The sequence below is a fragment of the Neophocaena asiaeorientalis genome, unplaced genomic scaffold, assembly GCF_003031525.2.
Source record: "Neophocaena asiaeorientalis asiaeorientalis breed wild unplaced genomic scaffold, Neophocaena_asiaeorientalis_V1.1 scaffold395, whole genome shotgun sequence".
Taxonomy (NCBI): Eukaryota; Metazoa; Chordata; class Mammalia; order Artiodactyla; family Phocoenidae; genus Neophocaena; species Neophocaena asiaeorientalis.
In genome coordinates, this window is record NW_020172274.1 from 400,181 (window position 1) to 423,393 (window position 23,213).

Here is a 23,213-nt window from a genome sequence, read left to right on the forward strand (position 1 = left end):
AAGACAAGTCTCAGGACTTTCTCTTTTAAGTTTCCTCTGTTTCCTGAATTGTCTATTTAATCTTTTTTTTATTGTTTTAAGCTCTTTCAAGTTAAAGACTTTTTTTCAAATTTGTGTGGATCTCTGCCTAACATTTACATTAAAGACTGCTGCTAGTCAAAAGAATAAAAAGAGTCCTGTGAAGATTCATGCATTGTATTTGTTATGGTTGTCTCTTTTTTTTTTTTTTGGCGGTATGCGGGCCTCTCACTGGTGTGGCCTCTCCCGTTGCGGAGCACAGGCTCTAGACGCGCAGGCTCAGCGGCAATGGCTCACGGGCCCAGCCGCTCCGCGGCACGTGGGATCCTCCCGGACTGGGGCACGAACCCGCGTCCGCTGCATCTGCAGGCGGACCCTCAACCACCGCACCACCAGGGAAGCCCTGGTTGTCTCTAATGCAGAGCAATCCTCCACCTGTTTTGTTTTTGTGGTATTAACTTTTTAAAGAGTCTAGGCCAGTTATTTGGCAGAGGGTTCTACTTTCGCCATTTGTCTGACCTTGTTTTCCTCCTGATGTCATTTAGTTTTTTCTCTAGATCCCATATTTCCTGTAAGCTCGAAGGAAGGTTGAGAGGTTTGATTAGATGGCAAGAATCCTTCTAAGATGGCACACTTTATGAGGTGCTCTTATTGTTTTCCATCAGCAAGAACATAATAATAAATATTAAACCCCTGTTATTTTTATATGCATAATATTAGGTTGTCCCAGTATCAGTGGTCACTGAAATCTGAAGTGTTCTCCAGATTTCTCTATTAAACTACATTTTCTCTTTTGTGGTTAATAGGTAATCTGTGTGGTGGAGACTTTGGATCTGTTTGGAGGAGAAAGTCTTAGATCCCTGCAAGGAAGACATGGGTTACAAATCCATTCACCTAGGTGGATAGAGTAATCATCTGGATCATTCTGGTACCCAGTGTTAGGCGCTTCATTGAATTAGGTACTAGCTTCATTCAAAGAACAGTAAAACTCTGGACTCTGGAGTTTGGGCCACTGTAGGGTTCCTGTGGATAATTCTGGTAGAAACAGTGATACTTTCTACAGGGTCTTGTGATGTCTGTTTTAAGAAGGCTTGATAAAATCCAAGAGGAGTTTCCTATATGTAACTGGGCATACCTGAAACTAAACCCCCAGTTCCATTCTAACAACAGAAACAAATCAAGAATATGTAATACTCTGTGTAAACTCTGTCTGTGATCACCTGGTCGCTGGCTCATATCAAACGTCTGGGGGTGTGAGCTCATCCATTTAAGCTTATAAGCCCCACTGGGTGAGATCTATGTCAAGTTTACTCTGTATAACAATGACCACTTCAGCTCCCACAAGAGGAGTCTCAAAGGGCATCTTCTATTCCACAGACAAATGTAGGATTCTAAACAGAGAGCCTGGATCTCCACTCTTATAATTTTTAGTGAGTCAGTCAGTGGATCATATCAGTGGTTTTTGTTTGCATCAGCAAATTAGTGTCGGCTCATGCCTCTGCCAGTTGATCTGAATTTCATCAGTCAGCTTTCTAAAAGTCCAAGGCAGAAGCTGCAAGGCAGAAGCTAGACTTGAAAGTTATGTTGCATCATTTTTGTGACATTTTATTGGTCAATAGGAAGCATAGGACTGTTCAAGATTCAAGGGGAGGGGATCAGACAAGGCATGAACACGAGGAGATGAGGCTCCCTGCGGAGTCAGAGGGAAAATATTTGGAAAGGAGCTACCACACTGCTCTAGGCCAAATGCAAACTTAGATGTGTAGTATTGATCATAGTGGTGCTTTGCTCAAAATCAGGTGGGTCTGGATCATCTATTTAACTTCAAGCCTCATCATAACCACCCATCCCCAACTGTGATCTACACATTTACATGAGGACTATAAATATGGGCCCCCATTTCTTTTTTTTTAATTAATTAATTTATTATTTAAGTTTGGCTGCGTTGGGTCTTCGTTGCCACGCACGGGCTTTCTCTAGTTGCGTCAAGCGGGGGCTACTCTTCGTTGCGGTGTGTGGGCTTCTCATTGCGGTGGCTTCTCTTGTTGCGGAACACGGGCTCTAGGTGCGGGAGCTCAGTAGTTGTGGCTCACGGGCTTAGTTGCTCCGCAGCATGTGGGATCTTCCTGGACCAGGGATTGAACCCATGTACCCTGCATTGGCAGGCAGATTCTTAACCACTGCGCTACCAGGGAAGTACACCCTCCCCCGTTTCTTTTTGTTTACAGATTTCTTGGTTCAACTGCTTCTCCCTTACAAAAGCATTGTTTTTATGTTTTTTTTTTCCCTATGGGAAGGAGAAAGAATAGGGGCCTGAAATGTACATTTAAAAATTATTTATGGTATTTTGGAGGTTCTCTGAAAATAATAGAGGTGGAAATAGGAGTTAAAATGGGTGTACAACAAAATTATTTGTGGATAGTAGCAGTGTAAGTCTAGGCACTGGACTTCTTTGACACTGTGTAAATATTCAGATCTGAATCCCTGGTTGTGATTCTTTTTCTGGCTCCAGCCGTGGCAGGTAGCTGTGCCCTTTGCAAAGGGTAAAGTGATTGCTACCTGCTGATGCCTTTATCACAACCATTCTTCACCTCACCTTGGCTGACAGTTCACCTCGCTAAGTAAAGGAAATCCATTGGTAACAAAACTAGGAAGGCTCCATTGCAAATAGAGTAATATACGGAAAAAAATAGACCTCTGTATTTGGAAGGATGCTTTAGGACACTGATATTATATCTTACAAATTCTGTATTTTTATTTTTGAAAAGTTATATTCCGATACCTGTTTTTAAAATGTTTTGAATGTCCTATGAATAATGAGTGGATATATGTGCTCATAGATGGCAAAACCTCCCTAGGATGCAAAACAGAGCCATGGACAGCAGACTAGGGGGACGAAATCCTCTCAAGTGAAATGATTGGGAAGAAAAGGTCCAAAACCTTCGAGAGCTTATTTCCTTCGAGGCAGTTTCCTTGTTCCTTGTGTAGCGTTTATTCAGCTTGTGATTCAGTTATCTATTGCATCTCATATATTAAAAATATCCATTTAATATTTCTCACGATTCTGAGGGTTGGTTGGCTGACTCCTCTGTGGTTTTGTCTGGATTTACTCACACAGTTATATTCAGCTATAACAGGGGCTGGCAAAAGTTTCTGTAAGGGGTGGTAGATCGTGCATATTTTAGGTTTTGTGTCTGTTGCATATTCTTCTTTGTTATTTATTGATTATTATTATTTTTTTTTACAAACCTTTAAAAAGCAAAAGCTATTCGTAGCTCAAGGGCCCTACAAAGAAACAGGCTGAGGGCCAGATTTGGTCCACAGGCTGTGGTTTGTCAACCCCTGAACTGGAAAGTCAGCTAAGCTGAAGGTCAAAGGTGACCTCACTTACATGTCTGGCACTTGGTGATGCCGTCCACTGAAGGCCATGGTTCTCCTTCTGGAGAATCTTCAGGGCTTCTCGTCCTCCAGGGGCTCCATTGTCAGTCTGTGGGCAGCATCCAAGACAGTGGAGGTGGAAGCTGTCAGACTTGTTAAGGCATAGCTGGGGAATCACACAGGGTCACATATGCCACATTCTGTGGATTAGAGGAGACCACGAGGCCAACCCAGATTGAAGGGATGGGCAGCCAGACTCCCTGTCAGTGGGAGGAGCTGCCGATATCCTGGCCACAGCCAGCTTACCTAAGTGGAGGATTTCTGCTGTCTGCATCACCCAGGGAGATGGAGGGCTGATGCTGACCTTGACATTAGATTGGCTCTCAGAGCCTTATTCAGATAACTTCACATTGAGTCATAAAACTATGGATTTCTGATCTCTGATGGCAGCTACTGTTCTTACTCTTCTTTTGACCATATCACCCCAGACTGTTTCGAATTCTGTGAGCACTCACTCATTTCCCTCAGTACTAGTTTATAGGTGTCTCTGCTAAGAGATATCAGCTCCTTGAAGGAAGGACCACGCCCTACCACTCTGCCTTGCTGTGATATATCTTCAATAGATAGGTACGGAATTTAATTAAATAGCCTAACTAAGGTTTAACATCAGGTTATTTGCTTACTTCACAAAAGCAAAACTAATTTAAGAATCTTGCACATTACCTCCAAATTCTGGAAGAACAGCAGGCATCAGAGAGTTACGTTTCACACCCAAACACTGTCTAATCAATCAGATAGTTAAACTTCCTAGCAGTTTTCCAAACATATAATCAAACATTAGGAAGCAGTATGCTTAATGACAAGTTTGAACTAGCAGTCAGCTTTAAGGACATACTACATTTTAACTCTGTGTCTGCAGATGAAAATCAAAATGTAGCAGCATAGGGAGCTCAGCTTGGTGCTCTGTGATGGCCTAGTTGGGTGGGATGTAGGTGCAGGCGGGGAGGTCCAAGAGGGAGGGGATGTGTATGCGTATGACTGATTCACTTCGCTGTGTGGCAGAAACTAACACAACATTGTAAAGCAATTATACTCCAATAAAAAAAATTAATAAGTGGAGGAGGGGAGAATGTTAAAAATCTGAGCCCATTAAGAATGAGGTTAAGGGGAGAAAAACAAATCCAATAAATATACGCTATCAAGTAAAAAAAAAAAAAAAAAAAGTAACAGCAGTTTGGAATATATGCTATGTATGTTCCAAGGCAGAAGTAATTCTGGAGAGGGTTTCTAATCTACAGTAAATGCCGCTACTAATTGCTTAGTTGAATTTTTTAATATGTGTTTTCTCCCAGATCTCATTGTAACTCCATCTTCTTCCACTTGATGGAAAGCTTTGACAATTTATTATGTTTAGAAGCAGCTGGGGTGTATTTCTAATTGATGATTTGTTATCCTGTATTTCTTACTTGACTATCCACATTTTTCATTCTCTTCAGCATTTTCCTCCAGCATCTCCTGTCTCACTGAACTAGATGGATGGTGCTCCTTTTGTGCAAACACAGGCAGTATTTCAGTCCCTCCGCTGCTTCTTCCTTCCATCAGACCTCAGATACATACAGGACCGATGCTAGATAACATGTATATGGCACTTAAACATTAACAAAGTGTATTCACATATCTGAGTCAGTTGATTATTAATACATCAGTCCTGTAGGACAGATGCTACCACTACCTTCATTTAGCAGGTAGGGAGACTGGTGAACAACTGTCCCAGAATACTTCAAGAATGTGTCCAAGCCAACTTCAGTACCTTCCCATAAAATCTGTTTATTCTTCTGGATTTGGTTAAAGCAGCCCCATTTATCAGTCGCCCAAGTCTGACCCTCAATTCTTCCCTCTCCATTACTCCACATGTCCAGACAGCCACCAAGACCCTGTGGATTTTCTCTCTCTGAGACCCTGACCTTCTGATCCTCTGCTCCCCCAAAAGCCTCACTTCTCACTTGGGTTTGTGTCAGAGCTTTCTGTCTGCTCCCCTGACTTCTGAGTTGCCTATCTAGTCCTTCACATTACCACGAGGGCTGTCTTCCTCAAACCCGGATCTTTCCATGCACTTCTGGTTTTAAATGGGTCAGTGGTTCCCCACAGGCACAGTCTAAAGGGTTACAAAGCTCATGAGACTGAGGAACTGAATTTTTAATTTTACTTAATTTAAATTAATGTAGCCGCTATATTGAACAATAAGGCTAAGTGGCCACCATATTGAACAATGCAGATCTATGTGAATCCCTTTTTGTCTGTCAAAACTCAGTTCAAACATGGCTCAGCCTAAGGACCAGCTACACAATTTGTGGAGCCCAGTGCAAAATGAAAATGCAGGGCCCCTTGTAAGAAATTATTAAGAATTTCAAAACAGCACCAGCAGAGCATTAAACAAAGCACAAGGCCCTTCTAAGTGCAGGGCCCTGTGTGACTACACAGTTTCCATGCTCATGCAAATGGGCAGTAGAAAAATTCACAAAGGGTATGAAGAAGCAATTTACAGGAGAGGAAATCTGCATGGCCAGTAAATATCTGAAAAGATGCACATTTTCATAGGAATCAAGGAAATGCAAATTAAAGCCACAATGAGACACAGTTTTATACCTACTCATTGCCAGAAATTTTAAAGTCCAATAATATTAAGTTGTCAGGTAGTAATCACTGCTGATGATCGTATAAATCACTTATCTAATAAATTGAAGATGTGCATATCCTGTAAACCCGCGGTTCCTCTCTTAGATGTGTTCCCTGGAGAAACATGCACATGCGCACAAGAAGGTGTGTACAACAATGTTTATGACAGCTTTCTTTTAACTGAGAGGCATCTGAAACACACTAATATGCACAAATGGGAGGATTGATAAATAAATGCAGCATGTTTTAGGAAGAATTTCATGTAATAATTAAAATGGATAGATTAGAGTTATATCTCTCAGCTTGGATAAATTTCAAAAATATAATGTTGATCAAAGAAAGCAAGTTCCAGAAAGGCGTTATTTATGAATATGTTTTACAAATGTGAAAAACATAATTATATTATTGTTTGTAAATACATATATGTATTGTAAATATATATGTATTATAAATTTATATATGCATTATAAGTATATATATCATATATAGTAAACATATACAACCAAAGCACAGGAGTGATTACCTCTAGTGAAGGGTAAGGGGACAGAGACTAGGGTGGCACAGGGCACTTCACTGAAGCTACAGTGATTTATTTCTTAAAAAAATAATCACTTAACTGAAATACACACAGACACACAAAGAAAATAATGCAAGTAGTAGAAGAAAGTGTGAATGAATTGCTATATAACATAAGAAAGGGAAAACCCCACAAAATATGACTCAAAATGAAGAAGCAATAAAAGATTCATAAATGCATTTATACATAAGCTTTTAAAAGAACACTTTTCATGAGGAAAAACTATAAGCAAGTAAAAAATCCTGACAACTTGGAGAAAATATTTGTAATGTCTATCATTAGAGGGCTAATATTTTCCCCAATATTTCATTATGAAAATTTTCAAACATACAGCAAATTTGAAAAAATTTTGTAGAGAACACGCACCCTCTAGATCCTACCATCAACATTTTACTTGCCTTATCATGTATGTAATTTATCTCTATCCATCCGTCAATCTATATTATTTTTTGTTGTGTTTCAAAATAAATCGCAAACCGGTATATTGATGCATGTATATTATTAACCAGAATTCAGTATTTGTTTAAGGTGTTCCTTGTGATATAAAATTTAAATAGAATGAAATACACAAATCTTAATTGTACATTCTCTGATTTTTGACAAATACATATACCTCTGTGACTGAAACCTCAACCCAGAAGGCTAATATTAGTAATATATAAAGAGCTCCTAAAAATTGAGAGAAAAATGCCAGCAGTGCAATAGAAAAATGAGTAAAAAGTATGAACAGACAATTCCACAGAAAAAGAAATACAAATGGCCTTTAAACACACGAAAAGGGGGCTTCCCTGGTGGCGCTGTGGTTGAGAGTCCGCCTGCTGATGCAGGGGACAGGGGGTTCGTGCCCCGGTCTGGGAGGATCCCACATGCCGCGGAGCAGCTGGGCTCGTGAGCCATGGCTGCTGAGCCTGCGCATCCGGAGCCTGTGCTCCGCAACGGGAGACGCCACAACAGTGAGAGGCCCGTGTACCGCAAAAAAAACAAAACAAAACAAAAAAAAACCACACACGAAAAGGTGCTCAGCCTGCCCATCGTAAGAGAAGTATTTTACAATGAACAATGTGAAAAGGAAATTAAGAAAACAATTCCATTTATTTTATTCAAAAAGAATAAAAATACTTGGGAATTAACCAAGTAAGTGAAAGAGTTGTATACTGAAAACTGTAAAACATCACACAGAGAAATGAAAGAAGACACAAATAAATGCAAAAAACATCTTGTGTTCATGGAATGAAAAATTTAATATTGTTAAGATTTCAGTACCACCCAAAGTGATCTACAGATTGAATGCAATCCCTATCAGAATCCTAACATTTTTTGCAGAAAAATACATCTTAAAATACATGTGGACTCTCATGGGACCCCAAATAACAGAAACAATCTTGAAAAAGAAGAAAAATGTTGTAGGTCTCACACTTCTGATTTCAAAACTTATTACAGAGTTACAGTAATTAAAACACTGTGAACTGGCATAAAGACAAACATATAGACCAATGGAATAGAATAGAGAGCCTAGAAATAACCCCCCATATATATGGTCAGACAATTTTCAACAAGGGTGCCAATACCATTCATGGTGAAAGGACTTTTTCAACAAATGGTGCTGGGAAAACTGGATATCCATTTCCAAATTAATGAAGTTGGACCCTCATCCAACATCATATATAAAAATTAACACAAAACTGGGAATTCAGTGGTGGTCCAGTGCTTAGGACTCTGTGCTTTCACTTCAAGCACCCGAGTTCAGTCCCTGGTCGGGGAACTAAGATCCCACAAGCTGTGTGTCGTGGTCAAAAATAAATAAATAAATAAACAAACTCAAAATGGATTGAAGACCTATACATAAAAACTAAAACTATAAAAACTCAGATGAAAACAGCAAACAATCTTCATGACATCAGATTTGGCAATAATTTCTTTGATATGGTACCAACAGCATAAGTAACAAAAGAAAAAAAAGACAAATTGGACTTCATCAAAATTAAAAACTTATGTATGCTAAAGGACACTATCAACGGAGTAAAAAGGCAGTTCACAGAATGAGAAAAAATATTTGCAAATCATATATCTGATAAGGATTAATATCCAGAATATATAAAGAACTCCTAAAAGTCAACAACACACACACACACACACACACACACACACAACTCTAGTTCAAAAATGGGCAAAGGACTTGAAAAGACAATTCTCCAAAGAAGATATACAGATGACCAATAAGTACATGAAAAGATGTTCAACATCACTAATAATGAGGGAAATGCAAATCAAAACCACAATGAAATACCACTTCAGACCCATGAGAATTGTTATTATCAAAAAACCCAGAAAACAAGTGTTGACAAAAATGTGGAGAAATTGGATCCCTTGGGCATTGCTGGTGGCAATGTAAAGTCATGCAGCTGCTGTGAAAAAAAAATATGACAGTTCCTCAAAAAATTAAACATAGAATTACCACATGATCCAACAATTCCACTTCTGAGTATATTCAAAAGAATTGAAAGCAGGGATTTGAACAGATGCTTATAAACTAATATTCATAGCAGCACTATTCACAATAGCCAAAAGATGGAAACAACCCCACTGTCTATCAATGGATGAATAAATAAACAAGATGGAGCATATGCATACTATGGAATATTATTTAGCCTTAAAAAGGAGTGAAATTCTAATACATGCTACAGCATGGATGAACCTTGAGGATATACTGTTAAGTAAAATAAGCCAGACACAAATATACAAATATTGTAAGATTCCACTTAACATGAGGTACCTAGAATACTTAAATACATAGAGACAGAAGGTAGAACACAGGTTACCAGGGGATGAGGGGAAGGAGGAGTGGGGAGTTATTGTTTAATAGGTATAGAGTTTCAGCTTAGGATGATGAAAGTTCTCTAGATGGACAGTGGCAATAGTCAATGTGAACATACTTAATGCCACTGAACTGTCCACTTAAAAGTGGTTTAAAAGTTAAAACTTATGTATATTTTACTACAATGAAAAACATTTTAAAAAGTAAAAAATAAATTAAAACAAAGAAATGCTAGTTAACACTGCACTGAGATGCCATTTCTCACCTATCAGATTGACAAAAATCCAAAACTTTGACTATGTGAGGCTGTGAGGAAACAGGCCTTCTCATTGCTAGTGGCAAGGCAAAAAAATGTAGTATAACCGCTATGGTGAGGAGTTTGGCAATGTCTAGAAAAATTAAATGAGCATTTACCCTTTGACCCAACATCCACTCATTCCAGGAAAGTCTCCTGGAGACATACTTGCAAAAATATGAAATTGTTATGACATATAGCAATTTATGTTTATGTCATAACATAAATTGTTATTACATAAAAATTATTATAATAGGCATAAAGCTACTTATGGTGGCATTGTTTGCTATAGTAAAAACAAAACAAAACAAAAACAAAACTGGAAACAACCCAAATGTTCAGTGATAGGGAAATGGTTTAGTAAACTATGGGGCATCCAAGCAATGGAGAACTACACAACTAAAAAGGAATGAGGAAGGCCTCTATATATTGGTATGGAACTATCACTAGGCGATTGTTAAATGAGATAAAGCAAGATGCAGGACGGTGTTTATGTTGTGCTATGTTTTATGTAAGAAACGGGTAAATAAATCATAAACATATTTGTGATATTTTTCAAAAGGTAACAATGAAATGATACATCAAAAACTAATGAGAGGGCTTCCCTGGTGGCGCAGTGGTTGAGAGTCCGCCTGCCAATGCAGGCGACACGGGTTCGTGCCCCGGTCTGGGAAGATCCCACGTGCTGCGGAGCGGCTGGGCCCTTGAGCCATGGCCGCTGAGCCTGTGTGTCCGGAGCCTGTGCTCCGCAACGGGAGAGGCCACAACAGTGAGAGGCCCGTGTACCGCAAAAAAACCCAAAACAAACAAACAAGAAAAACTAATGAGAACGGTTTCCTAGATTGGAAGAGAGGGTGCAAGATGAAGGGGAAAGGACAGAAGAAAAAGTTCTGTGGATGCATTTTTGGCCTTGGAACCATATAAATGTTTATATAATTCAAAAATGGGAAAAAACAAATCCCTAAAATTGAACACAAATGGAAACAAATGAACTTAACCATATATCAATTTGATGCCATAGCGGCATAGAGAAAATAACTCCTTATTTAAAAATATAGGATACCCTTAGTGGCGTATAGTCTAAAGAAGAAAAGAACCACAAAGAAATTTTATATTGCATTCTTTTTTGTAACACTAATAGTGACATGGTGTAGGAAAAACAACAAATAGTTGTGTTAATGCTATTAGAAACTTAGATTTCCACAGCAAGAGAAAAGAGATACAAGGGTAAAATTTTAAAAGTTAAGTAAAAACAGGATAATGACTGCAACGGATTGAAACATCAGATATATGTAAATCTGAGTTCATGATGATGCTTTAAAAACACACTGGTTACCATTGGAGGTTGCTAGATTACTAAGTCACTACTATAAACGTTGATGAATAAAGGGAAAAACATGAAGGATCCTACCTTTCCCATATGAATGAAATAATTAATGAGGAAAAGTCCTTTTTTATAGATGAATTTCAGCTAATGAATAAAGAAGCAGTGATAGAATAGCCCTCCACCATTTTGCAACCTCTAATGAAATAAAGGCTATCCAGCTACCCAAAATATTAGGTAAAATGTTGATAGGGAACGTTAAAGTGGAGAAAATTGGCCGACACCACCAGAACCTGAAGACCTTTAGCAACAATAAAACTAGAACAGCTGGTAATGTGTGCCTCATGGTAAAATGTAATTTGAAGCACACAACACCATTGGTGAAGTATTCTTGGATAAAAATCTAATCAGGCTTCTAGATCTAAGTCTATTTTATAGAAAATATAGGGGTTAGAGCAAGAATTAACAGTTAAAGCAGTGATAGGAGGAAAATCAATAGCCTAAAATAATATTATCAGTAAAAAATCGAAGATCGAAAAATAAATGAACTAAAATTTCAATTCCAAACCTAGAAAGAGAAGAGTAAGATAAACCAAAAGAAAACAGGGAGAAGAAAATAATAAAGATTAGAAAGCAGAAATTAATTATTACAATAGGAAAAATAAATAAATCTTTGGGAAAAATAATCTAAATTGTTCTTTGAAAAAACAATTAAATAGACAAACCACCAGCTAACCTAATCATGAAAAGAAAACAAGGGAGAAAATATACAAAACAAGAAATGACAAGGGATATGTAAGCATTGAAAGAGAAGAAAATGTTAAACATTTAAGACACCACTCTGCACAGCTTCATGCAAATACATTTGAAAACCTAGTTGAAATAAATAATTCCCTTGGAAAATAAAAATTTCCAAAATTGTCACTAAAGTTTAAACAAATCAATTTTCAGAGAAGAAATAGAGAACTGCCTAAAATGCCCATCTATATAAGATTAGTTGAATAAATGATGGTACATCCAAACAATGGAATACTATGCAGCAAAGATCTCTATGTACTGATAAGGAGTGTTTTCAAGGAATATTTTGTTAAATGAAAAAAAGCAAGGTATAAAAGAGTATATTTAATGTAAACATATGAAAAGGAGATAAATAAGACTACATATATATTTGCTTATAATTTTAAAAAATATAGGAAAGATAAAGCAGCAACTAACAAAAATGTTGAAAATGAAAGGCAAGTTCTTTGAGCTTAGTGCTTTATATAGGTTTCACTTTTGAACCATTAAATGTTTTGCATATTAAATCAACAAAAATTGAAGAGGCAAGTCCTAATGTTGAACACAAACAGCCACAAATTAACCTAATTAATGAAACTATCAAATTGATACCATGGCCATTCAGAAGAAAGAATTAATTCAACTGACTTTTGAGCAGTGTACTCCCTAAATAAAATGTATTTTAAGTACAAAAAGAATTACAGAGAAATACTGATCTTTTCTTAGGTTTGTTTTTTATAATGATATCAGTGAAGAAATTTTGAAAATATTTTGTATCTATTATAGGTTAGAGAAAATTGTTGGAAACCGGGTTTTTTCTCACTATGGCAGAAGGGAGATACCAGTTGCAATAGGAGAAGGTTAGGAAGAATCAGTTTTTTAAAAACTTGATTTGATTTGCATTGGAATTATCAATATTAACTCATGGTTTAATATTTTCTAGCTCTGAAATTTTTATTTTCTAGGCTCCTGAAAAGCCTAGAAGCAATAATATTTCAATAACACTGGGCATACCTAGCATGCAGATGCCGATTTCTAAATATTGTTCTCCACTGAACGGAACTCAGGTTCTTTGGAGAAATGGCTGATTCCAAGTCTGGGATACAGAAAGTACACAGTAAGTTGGAGACATCTGGTGCACAAACATGAGGAAGTGCTCACAATTAATGGGGACATGTCAGAGGATATAGGAGCTAGCTTAAAGTTGTTCCCGCTGGCCAAGTTTGTGATAAGTTGACCATCAAAAAGAATAATGATGGTAATGGTTATATTATCTTGAGTTAGAAAAGGACCCATGATTCCAGAGTGACTCAGAAAACTAAAAATAGAACTACCATATGACCCAGCAATTCTATTTCTGAGTATATACCCCAAAACAACTAAAACACTTATTCAAAAAGATACATGCACTCCAATGTTCATAGCAGCATTATTTACAATTGTCAATATATGGAAACAACCTCAGTGTCCATCAACAGATGAATGTATAAGGAAGATGTGGTACATACATATAATGGAATACTACTTAGCCATAAAAAAGAATGAAATAATGCCATTTGCAGGATTATTGAGCAATAGGATATTCACATGTTATCATGTATCACCCACAGTTACTTATTAATTACAATACAATACATACACACACACACACACACACCCGGAATGTGTTGAGACTAGTATGCTGATCTTTGTAAACCTTCAGTAGCCTGGAAATGGGAGGAGCTCTTTTATGAGTTCTTCAACAGTAATCTTCATTGGAAGAAGAGACTTCCATTTGTCTTTGGGTATGTTGTTTTGGAATGCTTCTACCTCTAGAGACACAAAAATATTGTTACTGAGGGAGACTGAGGCTATCGGAGTAGAGATGTTGAGAAGCTAAACCAAGTGCTTTATTTTGTAATGTAAATCTGGTGTGTCTTGCCCCAAAGAGGTATTTTAGCAAAGCCAAGACCGTGCAGAATTGTGTCTTCCACAGGAGGAAGGATTCTTTTCCATATTTGGATTTAGACTGTGCTCTGTTTGGTTATTATCACTGGAGATGTGTATATGTTCTTCTTTGTGGAGTAATGCACAGAGACTCAGGAGCAGAACCTCTAAAGCTGCAGGAGAGATATGCACACCTGATCTTTCTCTGGGACTTTGAAGTGAGCTGGACTAGGTCCAGTGTAGCACAGAGTGGATTGTGGATACACCCACTGAGATTCCATAATCCAGATTGTGCTGATACTAGGTTTTATGTTGTAATTGTCCTGAGGGGTGAGAGGGGGTGGAGCTCAGGATAACCAAAGCCCTGAGGGTTAGGGTGGGAATTCTTTTGAAGGGAAACATAATTCCACTGGCAGTCATCCACCTAAATAATGGAGTGTGTACCCATTATTCATTGGCTGTCTGCCCTTCTTATAATAGTTCCACAATTATAAATTCCTGGGGTGTAAAACTTAAGCATGGAAGAGGGGGGGGAACTAGAGAGGAAGGAGAACTTTTCCCCTGGTTTGGGTCCTTGTTGAGAGTTTGGTGTGGACCTTGAGGCATCAAGATATTTGGGAGCCCAACTGGGAGGCAGTCAAGGCAGGGCCCACTGGGGGTGGCGTCTCTGAGAGAAGCCACTTCTAAGAGCGTCTGGAAGGGCGTGACTGCCTGTGCTAAACTTCCCTGACAGCCTGTCTCAGCTGTGCTGAGGTGATTAAGGGAAGGACCTGCCCCAGCTAGGGGGACGGTGGTAAAGGGCAAAACACTACCTCTCCCCTGGAGCCAAAGGGGAGATAGCAGAGATGTTACCAGTTAGCAAAGATACAAACATACTTTCCAAAGGGTAGAGGTCATCAGGCATAAATTCTGTGTGTCTGTATATTAATGGAGTATGTACCCATTACTCATTGGTTGTCTCTCCCTTATAATAGGTCCACAATCTCCTATCAGTAATTCTGAAATCCCAATGAATTTGAAAAAATATTTTTTTCATAAGTTTGCAACTGTCTCATCTGGTGGCAAAACTTGACTGGAACTTATGTGAGATTATTTATACTCTTTATTTATCTCACTTGATTTCTGAAAATGTATATGCTTTGCTACAGAAAAATTGATGTGTTTGTTAATAGGGTACTGCCTCGGAGTTCTCTGGGGCCCATAAATCTGAAAAATTAAAAACCTGAAAACTGCTGAATTCCAAAACCTGTCTGGCCACAAGGGATTTAGACCTAGATATGGGATTTGTAGCTGTATGAACCTTCCTTTAAGCTGGGGATGTGCTTCAGGACCGTTAGGGAAGCAGGGCCTGTTTCTTTTGATCCTTGGATATAAACTCCACCCCACCCCGCCTCCTGCTCTAGGATAGGACCTGTGCCTAGTCTGCACAGGTTTAAAATACTTGAATGTGTTGCCAACAGTAAAAACTCAGGAGGTTACTCATAAACGTCTAGATTTCTAGTGTCTATTGGGAAGTTGGAAAGCTAGCAGTATTGACTTTGCATTCTGACAGATCAGAAATTTGCTGGGACTGAAAAGCAGCTGCCCTGTTTGCTGGGAAGATTGTCTATATGCCACAGTTTCCACCACTCTCAACTATGATATGAGACTCAACTTAGTCACAACCCAGAAATCCATCTTTCTTTAAGTTGGTAGTTATTAATATATATATATTTTTGAGAGGGATGGACAGGGGTGGTGGGGCAAAGGCTTCTAGTCACCCTACTCACATCATTTATTTTTATTATGCCTCCAGCTACTGAAGGCATTTCAGTTTTCGATCCCTACTGTAACCCAGAGTCAAAGCTTTTTTCCTCAAAGTCCCTGGACTCCACCTGGGTTACCATCCTAGCTGTAGCTCTGACCCACCAATGACCTTAAGTTGACAGAGCCCACGGCATTTTCCATAAGGGGCTTGCTCCCCCGGACTCACTCCTTGTCTGTTCCTTTCTCCAGGCCTGGGATATCTTCCCAAGAACTGGCTGTCTTCACCGAAGCCCTTTCCAGTAAGTGCATTTCTTTCCACCTGCCCTGTAGATGCCCTGTAGCTTTTCAGCCTGTGCCAGCTGGTGCCGTTCTCACTCTTACACTGTGGTCCTGGCCCTGGTGGCAAGGCGTGCTGCAGGATGAGTGACCCTCTCCTGCGTTTCTGGCTTTGATGAGGTGCTCTCGTTCTGATCTTAAATGATTTCCTGTTCTTTGTGTTTCCAACCCCCACCTGGTCACCTGTATTATTATTTCCCCTCGAGCCGGCACTTTTGTTAACCCCACTGCATATCTCAGCCTGAAGGACCGAAGGCCTTCTTCCTGAAAACAGAGCACTCAGCCAGGAGCCAGGTGCCAGGAGATCTGGCCTCTACTCCCAACTACACCCTTGTTGGTAGAAAGTCCATGAACAAATCACTTTCCTCTCTGGCCCGTGGATTTCTCAATTGTAAAATGAGGCAATTTTGCTGTAGGTGTGCTCAATATCCTTTTAATCCTGCATACTGGGCATCCCCCTCCCAGTGGATAAAACATGTTTGATTTATTGATGTGCAGCCCCCTTTTTTCCTGTTGGTCTTGGTTGGAGGAAGAAAACGTTGGTCTTGATAGAAGAAAACATTCATTTCCTTATTTAGTGCCTGAGGAACCTCTCACATAATAGTATACCATATATACTCCAGAACTGGCCTCTCTCCTGGGTACTGACATAGGGCCTGAGTAAAACCAGATCCACCGTCTGGAAGGGGCTGGGCCCCAGACCTTAAGATCAAGTGCTGGGCAGGCAAGTGCTCTGGAGCAGTGGTCCCCAACCTTTTTGGCACCAGGGACTAGTTTCGTGGAAGACAATTTTTCCACGGGTGGGGGCGGGCGGAGGGGGATGGTTTCGGGATGATTCAAGCACGTTACATTTATCGTGCACTTTATTTCTATTATTATTACACAGTAATATGTAATAAAATAATTATGCAACTACCATAATGCAGAATCAGTGGGATCCCTGAGCTTGTTTTCACTTGCCACTCACTGATGGGCTTTTGATATAAGTCTGCAAGCAATTGATTTATTATGGTCTCCGTGCAGTCAAACCTCTCTGCTAATGGTACTCTGTATTTGCAGCCACTCCCCGGCACTAGCATCACCGCCTCAGCTCCACCTCAGATCATCAGGCATTAGATCCTCACGAGGAGTGTGCAACCTAGATCTCTTGCACACGCAGTTCACAGCAGGGTTCGGGCTCCTACGAGAACCTAATGCCGCTGCTGATCTGACAGGAGGCAGAGCTCAGGCAGTAATGCGAGCGATGGGGAGCGGCTGTAAATACAGGTGAAGCTTCGCTTGCTTACCCGCTGCTCACCTCCTGCTGTGCGGCCTGGTTCCTAACAGGCCACAGACTGGTACCAGTCCGTGGCCTGGGGGTTGGGGATCCCTGCTCTGGAGAACAACAGGTGGAAAGAGGTGTAATTTAACCTCATCATCACTTTACATTTCCTGCCAGATAGTCTGCTCCTGTTCTTGAGGTCAGAGATAGGCCTCATTTCTCATGGAGAAGGGCAAGAGCAAGGATCTCTGTTTGGATCACGGCTTAACCACTTACTGCTGTGTGACCTTGAGCCATTTACTTCACCTCTCCTAGTCTGAAAAAGAGGGCAATTACAATGCCTTCTGCATAGGAATGTTAGGATTAAATGGGATAATGTATGTAAGGCTCTTAGCACAGAGCCTGGCACACATTAAGTATCTGAAAGGTGTTATATACCTTAATCATTGTTAGCACACTTTATTTCCCAACAGCCTCTAGGTCTATCAGGGAAAAATTGTATTCCATCTCAGGAGTATGCAAAAAAAAAAAAATCATTCTCAAAAATTAGCTTATGAAGAAGTCTCTCCCATTTAACTCTTGCCCTTTGCCCAGTGGTTCCCACTGACAACCTGAGTAGATACTTTTAGCTGTATTTAATCAGAGAACAATTAAAAGCCACTACGAGAGTTCCATTCAACCTAGAAAAATCAATTCCAAACTAAAAATCCAGTTTTATTGTACCTTTGCATGGAGCTCATAATGTAAGCTACAGATATTCTTAAAGCTCTTCTTTCAATATAAGAACATTTAGTGATCATGACGTTTCATTCCTTTAAAAAAAAGTTTTTGCCTTGAACAATGAACAGGAATATTTTATTGAATCCAGTGAGGATTTTTCTGGATTTGTATTTATTTTCAATCACACACGTAACACTTTGATACATTCTGGTAAGACAATTCAAACAATGCAAATGAAAAGAAAATGTGAAAGTCCTTCTTAACACCATCCCCATTAGAAGTAGCTTCCCTACCCCAGTGGTAGCCGTCTTTTCACCCCTGTCTGAGGGGATTAACCCTGACTTGTCTGAGGAAACTGTAATGGCCTCCCCTGAGGCAATTGCCAAACAAGGCAATGCTGGTTCTCCCCATAACCCACTCCCACTACCCCTCTCTGCTTCTAGACCTATAACTAGACTCAAGTCCCAGCAGCCCTAAAAGTGAGATGCAAAGTGTAACACATGAGAAGGTGTGCTATACTCCAAAAGAACTAATTTGAGTTTTATAATCTGTACAGAAAGAAATCTGGAGAATATGTTTGGGAATGGATATTAAGGTGTGGGATAGTGGTGGAAGGAACATAAAGTTGGATCTGGCCACATGTGTTGCTACGGTCTCTCTAAGCAGAAATTCTGCATTTAATATTGCAGCTTGAAGTGTTAGGAAGAGCTCTAGCAGTTTGCCTGCTTTGTTGGCCGAAACATGGATCAAAAAGGGGCCCACGATGAGCAAATTAGAAATTAGAAATGGTAGACATGCCTTGGTTTAATGTAGAGGGAGGGATTCAAAGGCTTAGGGAGTTTGGAATATTAGACTGGATTTGTCATTTAAGACCTACTTACCCACACTAGAGGGTTCAGAAGATATACCAGTCATCACTACTGCGAGAAATAAATTTGAGAGAGGAGCCCCAGCATTCTTAAAGAGTTCTGTGACTGGTCTTCTCTGTACACCAGACCTTACAGTGGGGACTGCAGTCACTGAATTGGGAAACCTAAGGGCAGTAGGATCTGTGGATGGCAAGGGCCAAATTGCTACATTCAACCCTCCCTGTGGACAGAACTTTGAGCATTGAACTAAGTTGTTCACTTTGCTTGGAAGGAGATATGGCCTGACATGTGATTTATATATTCGTTCATGGCTTTGGCCAGTGGTTTTCCTGGATAGTCAGGGACTTGGAAGGAACATGATGAGAAATTTGGTGACAAGGAAATCTAGGGAAGAGGGATATAGATAAATGTCTCTGAATAGACAAAAACATGAAGGTATTTGAGTCCCATATGAATGCTCACCAAAGGGTGACCTAAGCAGAGGAGGATATTAATGATTAAGTAGATAGAAACCAGTTTCTATGGAAACCAGTCAGCCTCTTTCCCAGCCACCCCTGTCATCTCAACGGGCTTATGAGCAAAGTGGCCATGGTGGCAGGGATGAATGTTATACATCGGCTCAGCAACATGAACTTCAACTCAACAAGGCTGACCTGGCTATGGCCACTGCTGAGTGCCCAATCTGCCAGCAACAGAGACCAGCAATGAGTCTTAGATATGGCACTGTTCCCCAGCGTGCTCAGCCAGCTACCTGGTCGCAGGTTGATTACATTGGACCAATTCCATCATGGAAGGGGCAGCATCTTGTTCTTCCTGGAACAGATCCGTTCTCTGGATACAGATTTGCTTTCTTGGCACACAATGCTTCTGTCAGAACTACCATCCTACTTATAGGATACCGTATTTACCATCATGGTCGTCTACACAGCATTGCTTCTGATCAAAGAACTCACCTCACAGCAAAAGAAGTGTGGCAATGTCCCCGTGCTCATGGAATTCACTGGCCTTACCTGTTCCCCACTATCCTGAAGCAGCTAACTTGATGGAATGGCGGGATGGCCTTTTGAAGACTTGGTTACAGCATCCACTAGATGGCAATACGTTGCGGGACTGGGCCGAATTTCTCCAGAAGGTTGTGAATGCTCTGAATCAGTGTCCAACATATGTCGCTATGTCTCCTAAAGCTAAGATTCATGAGTCAAGGGGTGGGAATGGGAGCGGCTCTACTCACTATTATCCCTAGTGACCCACTAGCAAAATTTTTGCTTCTTGTTCCCATGACCTAATGCTCTATTGGCTTAGAGATCTTAGGCCAGAGAGAAAATGCTTCCACCAGGAGACACAATAATGATTCCATTGAGCTGAAAGTTAAAAATTGCTCTCTGGCCGCTTTGGACTCCTCATGCCTCTGACTCAGCAGGCAAAATAGTGAGTTACTGTGCTGGCTGGGACAATTGATCCTGACTACCAAGAGGAAACTGTACTTCTGCACCATGACAGAGATATGGAAGAGTATGTCTGGAATACAGGAGATCCCTTAAGAAGGCTCTTAGTATTACCATTCCTTGCGATTAAGGTCATTAGAAAACAACAACCCAATCCAGGCAGGACTACTAATGGCCCAGATCCTTCGGGAATGAAGGTTTGTATCACTTCGGTGTGTAAAGAACCACAACCAGCTGAGGTGTTTACTGAAGGCAAAGGGAATATAGTATGGGTAGTGGAGGAAGGTAGTTATAAATACGAGCTATGATCATGTGACCAGTTACAGATATGGGGACCATAACTGTCATGAGTATTCCTCCTTATTTTGTTATGAATATGTGTGTGTGTGTATTTTAAAACAACTATCTTTGTTTGCTTCCCTCTCTTATTCCCTAATTGTGTAACATAAGATGTATTGACTTTATATCATAGTATTTAAGTTATAGGATATCAAGGAGAAGGGTAAACATCACTCAAGGACATTATATTACCTCTTCCAGGGAAGGGATTAGTACGTTTCTGGTTATACACAGAACAGTTGTATTATGTTAGATGGAATTACAATCTTGTTAATGTGCTTTTTGGAGATTAAGTATAGTTTAAGAAGGTGCATATGAGTGCCAGGTTGACAAGGAGTGGACTTGTGATGATTAATTTTGTGTGTCAACAACACATAGGGGGACTTCCCTGGTGGCTCAGTGGTTAAGAATCCACCTGCCAGTGCAGGGGACACAAGTTTGAGCCCTGGTCCGGGACGATCCCACATGCTGCGGAGCAACGAAGCCCATGCACCACAACTACTGAGCCTGCGCTCTAGAGCCCACGAGCCACAACTACTAAGCCCACGTGCCTAGAACCCATGCCCCGCAACCAGAGAAACCACTGCAATGAGAAGCCCGTGCATTGCAATGAAGAGCAGCCCCTGCTCGCTGCAACTGGAGAAAGCCTGTGCGCAGCAATGAAGACCCAATGCAGCCAAAAATAAATAAATTAATAAATAAATAAATTAATTAAAAAACACACAAAACAATACATAGGGTGCCCAGATATTTGGTTAAACATTATTTCTGGATGAGATTAACATCTGAAACAGTAAACTGAGTAAGGCAGATTGCTCTTCTCAATGTGGGTGAGCTTCATCCAATCCACTGAAGGCCTGTATAGAATAAAAAGCTGAGTACAAAAGAATTCTTTCTCTGCCTGACTATTTTCAAGCTGGAACATCAGTCTTCTTCTGCCTTTGAACTCTTGGACTTGGAACTTATGCCATCAGCTCTCTGGGGTTTCAGGCCTTTGGACTTGGACTGGAACTTACACTGTAGGCTCTCTCGAGTCTACAGCTTGCCAACTGCAGATGTTGGACTTCTCAGCCTCCATGATTGCATGAGCCAATTCCTTAAAATAAATCTCTCTCTCACCATGTGTAGATATAGATGTAGATATAGATACAGATACAGTTATAGATGTATAGAGGTAGGTATCTATTTATGTATTTAGAGGATATATATTTATTGATTGTGTTTCTCTGGAGAACCCAGACTATATACTAGATAACCAATGCACTCCTTCTTTCATAAAATACCTGGTCAGGGAGAGCTTTTCTGTCATACATTTACAACAGCCTCATTCTTTGTAACTGCTGCATGATATCCTTAGTTCTATGGTATTTTGAACCTTTTCCTTTTTAATGGGTACTTAAGTTCTTTCGGTGCTCTATTCTCAGAATAACTGCGCACAGCATCATTGCAGAGTGGGTTGCTTCCATGATAGACTGAGTTTTGCTGAGTCAGCCCTGACCACAAGGTGGAACACACATGAGAGGAAAATGGAAGTATCTTCCACAGTGAGTTTTTGTTCATCCTGTACCTTAGGAAAATAGCTCCCATCCTTGTGGCTTTGTGACCTTGTTTTGCCAATGTCAAAGGACATTATTAAAAAAGCAAAATAAAACAAAAAGCTTTCTACCTGTTACCATCATAATTTTTTTTAAAAAGCCATTCTAACATAAAAGCACAAAGACAACCTTAGAATAATGGATGGTTAAATTGGATAAATTCAATCTTATTCAAAATTCACAGCACTGTCATTTTTCTCTCTTTGTGTCAGCAGGTGAAAACTCACTCGCCTGTTTCACTTTCCATCTGCATTAGAAGGAACTGCCTTAATATTTTTCTGACTTCTAAATTAACAAAGAATTGGGAAGAAAGCTAAAGTGAGAACTTCTTGCTCTTTTTTTTTTAACTTTTTATTTTATATTGGAGTATAGCCAAGTAACTATGTTGTGATAACTTCAGGTGCACAGCAAAGGGACTCAGCCATACATATACATGTATCCATTCTCCCCCAAACTCCCCTCCCATCCAAGCTGCCACATAACATTGAGCAGAGGTCCCTGTGCTATACAGTAGGTCCTTGTTAGTTATTCATTTTAAATATAGCAGTGTGTACACGTTGATCCCAAACCCCCTAAATATCCCTTCCCCCCATCCTTCCCCCCCCTTCCCCCTAGTAACCATAAGTTCAGAGAACTTCTTGCTTTCTAAGAGGGAGATCACAATCTAGTAAAACAGGGTTAAAGATGTTTCCTTGAACTCGGGCCTAGGAAGTGATTCTAGGATGAGTTGGAAAGAATTTAAACCTTAGTTCTTGAGACCTTAACCGAAAGGAGGCCTGGGATGAAAAGATGAGCATGATGTGGGTGTGGGGTTGTGTGAAGAGATTGCAAACCCATTGGAGATGAATGGTGGTGTGGTCCACAATGGAAATCAAAGAGCTGTCGTAAAACAATTAAAGGTACTAGAATGACCTATTTAGAGAATAACATCTGAATCTATTAAATCATCTCTATTCTGCTTTCTTTAACACATTTTCCTTCTCTGGCATGGAAAAACTGTGAGGAGAGACTTTCCTGGTGGTCCAGTGGTTAAGACTCCACACTCCCAATGCAGGGGGCCCAGGTTTGATCCCTGGTCAGGGAACTAGAGTCCACATGCTGCAACTAAAAGATCCT